The following is a 9,786-nucleotide window of genomic DNA, read 5'->3' as shown; positions in this document are numbered from 1 at the left end:
TGTGACTAGGACATATTATACGGTCATTGTGACTAGGACATATTATACGGTCATTGTGACTAGGACATATTATACGGTCATTGTGACTAGGACATATTATACGGTCATTGTGACTAGGACATATTATACGGTCATTGTGACTAGGACATATTATACGGTCATTGTGACTAGGACATATTATACGGTCATTGTGACTAGGACATATTATACGGTCATTGTGACTAGGACATATTATACAGTCATTGTGACTAGGACATATTATACGGTCATTGTGACTAGGACATATTATACGGTCATTGTGACTAGGACATATTATACGGTCATTGTGACTAGGACATATTATACGGTCATTGTGACTAGGACATATTATACGGTCATTGTGACTAGGACATATTATACAGTCATTGTGACTAGGACATATTATACAGTCATTGTGACTAGGACATATTATACGGTCATTGTGACTAGGACATATTATACAGTCATTGTGACTAGGACATATTATACGGTCATTGTGACTAGGACATATTATACGGTCATTGTGACTAGGACATATTATACGGTCATTGTGACTAGGACATATTATACGGTCATTGTGACTAGGACATATTATACAGTCATTGTGACTACGTCATATTATACGGTCATTGTGACTAGGACATATTATACGGTCATTGTGACTAGGACATATTATACGGTCATTGTGACTAGGACATATTATACGGTCATTGTGACTAGGACATATTATACAGTCATTGTGACTAGGACATATTATACGGTCATTGTGACTAGGACATATTATACGTCATTGTGACTAGGACATATTATACAGTCATTGTGACTAGGACATATTATACGGTCATTGTGACTAGGACATATTATACGGTCATTGTGACTAGGACATATTATACAGTCATTGTGACTAGGACATATTATACGGTCATTGTGACTAGGACATATTATACGGTCATTGTGACTAGGACATATTATACGGTCATTGTGACTAGGACATATTATACGGTCATTGTGACTAGGACATATTATACGGTCATTGTGACTAGGACATATTATACGGTCATTGTGACTAGGACATATTATACGGTCATTGTGACTAGGACATATTATACGGTCATTGTGACTAGGACATATTATACGGTCATTGTGACTAGGACATATTATACAGTCATTGTGACTAGGACATATTATACGGTCATTGTGACTAGGACATATTATACAGTCATTGTGACTAGGACATATTATACGGTCATTGTGACTAGGACATATTATACGGTCATTGTGACTAGGACATATTATACAGTCATTGTGACTAGGACATATTATACAGTCATTGTGACTAGGACATATTATACGGTCATTGTGACTAGGACATATTATACAGGTCATTGTGACTAGGACATATTATACGGTCATTGTGACTAGGACATATTATACGGTCATTGTGACTAGGACATATTATACGGTCATTGTGACTAGGACATATTATACGGTCATTGTGACTAGGACATATTATACAGTCATTGTGACTAGGACATATTATACGGTCATTGTGACTAGGACATATTATACGTCATTGTGACTAGGACATATTATACGGTCATTGTGACTAGGACATATTATACGGTCATTGTGACTAGGACATATTTATACGTCATTGTGACTAGGACATATTATACGTCATTGTGACTAGGACATATTATACGGTCATTGTGACTAGGACATATTATACGGTCATTGTGACTAGGACATATTATACGGTCATTGTGACTAGGACATATTATACGGTCATTGTGACTAGGACATATTATACGGTCATTGTGACTAGGACATATTATACGGTCATTGTGACTAGGACATATTATACGGTCAGTGTGACTAGGACATATTATACAGTCATTGTGACTAGGACATATTATACGGTCATTGTGACTAGGACATATTATACAGTCATTGTGACTAGGACATATTATACGGTCATTGTGACTAGGACATATTATACGGTCATTGTGACTAGGACATATTATACGGTCATTGTGACTAGGACATATTATACGGTCATTGTGACTAGGACATATTATACGGTCATTGTGACTAGGACATATTATACGGTCATTGTGACTAGGACATATTATACGGTCATTGTGACTAGGACATATTATACGGTCATTGTGACTAGGACATATTATACGGTCATTGTGACTAGGACATATTATACGTCATTGTGACTAGGACATATTATATACGGTCATTGTGACTAGGACATATTATACGGTCATTGTGTGACTAGGACATATTATACGGTCATTGTGACTAGGACATATTATACGGTCATTGTGACTAGGACATATTATACGGTCATTGTGACTAGGACATATTATACGGTCATTGTGACTAGGACATATTATACGGTCATTGTGACTAGGACATATTATACAGTCATTGTGACTAGGACATTATTATAAGTCATTGTGACTAGGACATATTATACGGTCATTGTGACTAGGACATATTATACGGTCATTGTGACTAGGACATATTATACGGTCATTGTGACTAGGACATATTATACGGTCATTGTGACTAGGACATATTATACGGTCATTGTGACTAGGACATATTATACGGTCATTGTGACTAGGACATATTATACGGTCATTGTGACTAGGACATATTATACAGTCATTGTGACTAGGACATATTATACGGTCATTGTGACTAGGACATATTATACGGTCATTGTGACTAGGACATATTATACGGTCATTGTGACTAGGACATATTATACGGTCATTGTGACTAGGACATATTATACGTCATTGTGACTAGGACATATTATACGGTCATTGTGACTAGGACATATTATACGGTCAGTGTGACTAGGACATATTATACGGTCATTGTGACTAGGACATATTATACGGTCATTGTGACTAGGACATATTATACGGTCATTGTGACTAGGACATATTATACGGTCATTGTGACTAGGACATATTATACGGTCATTGTGACTAGGACATATTATACGGTCATGTGACTAGGACATATTATACGGTCATTGTGACTAGGACATATTATACGGTCATTGTGACTAGGACATATTATACGGTCATTGTGACTAGGACATATTATACGGTCATTGTGACTAGGACATATTATACGGTCATTGTGACTAGGACATATTATACGGTCATTGTGACTAGGACATATTATACGGTCATTGTGACTAGGACATATTATACGGTCATTGTGACTAGGACATATTATACGGTCATTGTGACTAGGACATATTATACGGTCATTGTGACTAGGACATATTATACGGTCATTGTGACTAGGACATATTATACGGTCATTGTGACTAGGACATATTATACGGTCATTGTGACTAGGACATATTATACGGTCATTGTGACTAGGACATATTATACGGTCATTGTGACTAGGACATATTATACGGTCATTGTGACTAGGACATATTATACGGTCATTGTGACTAGGACATATTATACGGTCATTGTGACTAGGACATATTATACGGTCATTGTGACTAGGACATATATTATACGGTCATTGTGACTAGGACATATTATACGGTCATTGTGACTAGGACATAGTATACGGTCATTGTGACTAGGACATATTATACGGTCATTGTGACTAGGACATATTATACGGTCATTGTGACTAGGACATATTATACGGTCATTGTGACTAGGACATATTATACGGTCATTGTGACTAGGACATATTATACGGTCATTGTGACTAGGACATATTATACGGTCATTGTGACTAGGACATATTATACGGTCATTGTGACTAGGACATATTATACGGTCATTGTGACTAGGACATATTATACGGTCATTGTGACTAGGACATATTATACGGTCATTGTGACTAGGACATATTATACGGTCATTGTGACTAGGACATATTATACGTCATTGTGACTAGGACATATTATACGGTCATTGTGACTAGGACATATTATACGGTCATTGTGACTAGGACATATTATACAGTCATTGTGACTAGGACATATTATACGGTCATTGTGACTAGGACATATTATACGGTCATTGTGACTAGGACATATTATATACGGTCATTGTGACTAGGACATATTATACGGTCATTGTGACTAGGACATATTATACGGTCATTGTGACTAGGACATATTATACGGTCATTGTGACTAGGACATATTATACGGTCATTGTGACTAGGACATATTATACGGTCATTGTGACTAGGACATATTATACGGTCATTGTGACTAGGACATATTATACGGTCATTGTGACTAGGACATATTATACAGTCATTGTGACTAGGACATATTATACGGTCATTGTGACTAGGACATATTATACGGTCATTGTGACTAGGACATATTATACGGTCATTGTGACTAGGACATATTATACGGTCATTGTGACTAGGACATATTATACGGTCAGTGTGACTAGGACATATTATACGGTCATTGTGACTAGGACATATTATACGGTCATTGTGACTAGGACATATTATACGGTCATTGTGACTAGGACATATTATACGGTCATTGTGACTAGGACATATTATACGGTCATTGTGACTAGGACATATTATACAGTCATTGTGACTAGGACATATTATACAGTCATTGTGACTAGGACATATTATACGGTCATTGTGACTAGGACATATTATACGGTCATTGTGACTAGGACATATTATACAGTCATTGTGACTAGGACATATTATACGGTCATTGTGACTAGGACATATTATACGGTCATTGTGACTAGGACATATTATACGGTCATTGTGACTAGGACATATTATACAGTCATTGTGACTAGGACATATTATACGGTCATTGTGACTAGGACATATTATACAGTCATTGTGACTAGGACATATTATACGGTCATTGTGACTAGGACATATTATACGGTCATTGTGACTAGGACATATTATACGGTCATTGTGACTAGGACATATTATACGGTCATTGTGACTAGGACATATTATACGGTCAGTGTGACTAGGACATATTATACAGGTCATTGTGACTAGGACATATTATACGGTCATTGTGACTAGGACATATTATACAGTCATTGTGACTAGGACATATTATACGGTCATTGTGACTAGGACATATTATACGGTCATTGTGACTAGGACATATTATACGGTCATTGTGACTAGGACATATTATACGGTCATTGTGACTAGGACATATTATACGGTCATTGTGACTAGGACATATTATACGGTCATTGTGACTAGGACATATTATACGGTCATTGTGACTAGGACATATTATACAGTCATTGTGACTAGGACATATTATACGGTCATTGTGACTAGGACATATTATACGGTCATTGTGACTAGGACATATTATACGGTCATTGTGACTAGGACATATTATACAGTCATTGTGACTAGGACATATTATACGGTCATTGTGACTAGGACATATTATACGGTCATTGTGACTAGGACATATTATACGGTCATTGTGACTAGGACATATTATACGGTCATTGTGACTAGGACATATTATACAGTCATTGTGACTAGGACATATTATACAGTCATTGTGACTAGGACATATTATACGGTCAGTGTGACTAGGACATATTATACGGTCATTGTGACTAGGACATATTATACGGTCATTGTGACTAGGACATATTATAAAGTCATTGTGACTAGGACATATTATACGGTCATTGTGACTAGGACATATTATACGGTCATTGTGACTAGGACATATTATACAGTCATTGTGACTAGGACATATTATACAGTCATTGTGACTAGGACATATTATACGGTCATTGTGACTAGGACATATTATACGGTCATTGTGACTACGTCATATTTATACGGTCATTGTGACTAGGACATATTATACGGTCATTGTGACTAGGACATATTATACGGTCATTGTGTGACTAGGACATATTATACGGTCATTGTGACTAGGACATATTATACAGTCATTGTGACTAGGACATATTATACAGTCATTGTGACTAGGACATATTATACGGTCATTGTGACTAGGACATATTATACGGTCATTGTGACTAGGACATATTATACGGTCATTGTGACTAGGACATATTATACGGTCATTGTGACTAGGACATATTATACGGTCATTGTGACTAGGACATATTATACGGTCATTGTGACTACGTCATATTATACAGTCATTGTGACTAGGACATATTATACGGTCATTGTGACTAGGACATATTATACGGTCATTGTGACTAGGACATATTATACGGTCATCATGTGACTAGGACATATTATACGGTCATTGTGACTAGGACATATTATACGGTCATTGTGACTAGGACATATTATACGGTCATTGTGACTAGGACATATTATACGGTCATTGTGACTAGGACATATTATACGGTCATTGTGACTAGGACATATTATACAGTCATTGTGACTAGGACATATTATACGGTCATTGTGACTAGGACATATTATACAGTCATTGTGACTAGGACATATTATACGGTCAGTGTGACTAGGACATATTATACGGTCATTGTGACTAGGACATATTATACGGTCATTGTGACTAGGACATATTATACGGTCATTGTGACTAGGACATATTATACGGTCATTGTGACTAGGACATATTATACGGTCATTGTGACTAGGACATATTATACAGTCATTGTGACTAGGACATATTATACGGTCATTGTGACTAGGACATATTATACAGGTCATTGTGACTAGGACATATTATACGGTCATTGTGACTAGGACATATTATACGGTCATTGTGACTAGGACATATTATACAGTCATTGTGACTAGGACATATTATACGGTCATTGTGACTAGGACATATTATACGGTCATTGTGACTAGGACATATTATACGGTCAGTGTGACTAGGACATATTATACGGTCATTGTGACTAGGACATATTATACAGTCATTGTGACTAGGACATATTATACGGTCATTGTGACTAGGACATATTATACGGTCATTGTGACTAGGACATATTATACGGTCATTGTGACTAGGACATATTATACGGTCATTGTGACTAGGACATATTATACGGTCAGTGTGACTAGGACATATATACGGTCATTGTGACTAGGACATATTATACGGTCATTGTGACTAGGACATATTATACGGTCATTGTGACTAGGACATATTATACGGTCATTGTGACTAGGACATATTATACGGTCATTGTGACTAGGACATATTATACGGTCATTGTGACTAGGACATATTATACGGTCATTGTGACTAGGACATATTATACGGTCATTGTGACTAGGACATATTATACGGTCATTGTGACTAGGACATATTATACGGTCAGTGTGACTAGGACATATTATACGGTCATTGTGACTAGGACATATTATACGGTCATTGTGACTAGGACATATTATACGGTCATTGTGACTAGGACATATTATACGGTCATTGTGACTAGGACATATTATACGGTCATTGTGACTAGGACATATTATACGGTCATTGTGACTAGGACATATTATACGGTCATTGTGACTAGGACATATTATACGGTCATTGTGACTAGGACATATTATACGGTCATTGTGACTAGGACATAGGTCACATATATATACGGTCATTGTGACTAGGACATATTATACGGTCATTGTGACTAGGACATATTATACGGTCATTGTGACTAGGACATATTTATACGGTCATTGTGACTAGGACATATTATACGGTCATTGTGACTAGGACATATTATACGGTCATTGTGACTAGGACATATTATACGGTCATTGTGACTAGGACATATTATACGGTCATTGTGACTAGGACATATTATACGGTCATTGTGACTAGGACATATTATACGGTCATTGTGACTAGGACATATTATACGGTCATTGTGACTAGGACATATTATACGGTCATTGTGACTAGGACATATTATACGGTCATTGTGACTAGGACATATTATACGGTCATTGTGACTAGGACATATTATACGGTCATTGTGACTAGGACATATTATACGGTCATTGTGACTAGGACATATTATACGGTCATTGTGACTAGGACATATTATACGGTCATTGTGACTAGGACATATTATACAGTCATGTGACTAGGACATATTATACGGTCATTGTGACTAGGACATATTATACAGTCATTGTGACTAGGACATATTATACGGTCATTGTGACTAGGACATATTATACGGTCATTGTGACTAGGACATATTATACGGTCATTGTGACTAGGACATATTATACAGTCATTGTGACTAGGACATATTATACGGTCATTGTGACTAGGACATATTATACGGTCATTGTGACTAGGACATATTATACGGTCATTGTGACTAGGACATATTATACAGTCATTGTGACTAGGACATATTATACGGTCATTGTGACTAGGACATATTATACAGTCATTGTGACTAGGACATATTATACGGTCATTGTGACTAGGACATATTATACAGTCATTGTGACTAGGACATATTATACAGTCATTGTGACTAGGACATATTATACAGTCATTGTGACTAGGACATATTATACGGTCATTGTGACTAGGACATATTATACAGTCATTGTGACTAGGACATATTATACGGTCATTGTGACTAGGACATATTATACGGTCATTGTGACTAGGACATATTATACAGTCATTGTGACTAGGACATATTATACGGTCATTGTGACTAGGACATATTATACGGTCATTGTGACTAGGACATATTATACGGTCATTGTGACTAGGACATATTATACGGTCATTGTGACTAGGACATATTATACGGTCATTGTGACTAGGACATATTATACGGTCATTGTGACTAGGACATATTATACGGTCATTGTGACTAGGACATATTATACGGTCATTGTGACTAGGACATATTATACGGTCATTGTGACTAGGACATATTATACGGTCATTGTGACTAGGACATATTATACGGTCATTGTGACTAGGACATATTATACGGTCATTGTGACTAGGACATATTATACGGTCATTGTGACTAGGACATATTATACGGTCATTGTGACTAGGACATATTATACGGTCATTGTGACTAGGACATATTATACGGTCATTGTGACTAGGACATATTATACAGTCATTGTGACTAGGACATATTATACGGTCATTGTGACTAGGACATATTATACGGTCATTGTGACTAGGACATATTATACGGTCATTGTGACTAGGACATATTATACGGTCATTGTGACTAGGACATATTATACGTCATTGTGACTAGGACATATTATACGTCATTGTGACTAGGACATATTATACGGTCATTGTGACTAGGACATATTATACGGTCATTGTGACTAGGACATATTATACGGTCATTGTGACTAGGACATATTATACGGTCATTGTGACTAGGACATATTATACGGTCAGTGTGACTAGGACATATTATACACGGGTTACGCATTGTGACTAGGACATATTATACGGTCATTGTGACTAGGACATATTATACGGTCATTGTGACTAGGACATATTATACGGTCATTGTGACTAGGACATATTATACGGTCATTGTGACTAGGACATATTATACGGTCATTGTGACTAGGACATATTATACGGTCATTGTGACTAGGACATATTATACGGTCATTGTGACTAGGACATATTATACGGTCATTGTGACTAGGACATATTATACGGTCATTGTGACTAGGACATAT

Source organism: Argopecten irradians, chromosome 13 (genome assembly GCF_041381155.1).
Source record: "Argopecten irradians isolate NY chromosome 13, Ai_NY, whole genome shotgun sequence".
NCBI lineage: Eukaryota > Metazoa > Mollusca > Bivalvia > Pectinida > Pectinidae > Argopecten > Argopecten irradians.
Note: the sequence above shows the minus strand (reverse complement) of the source record.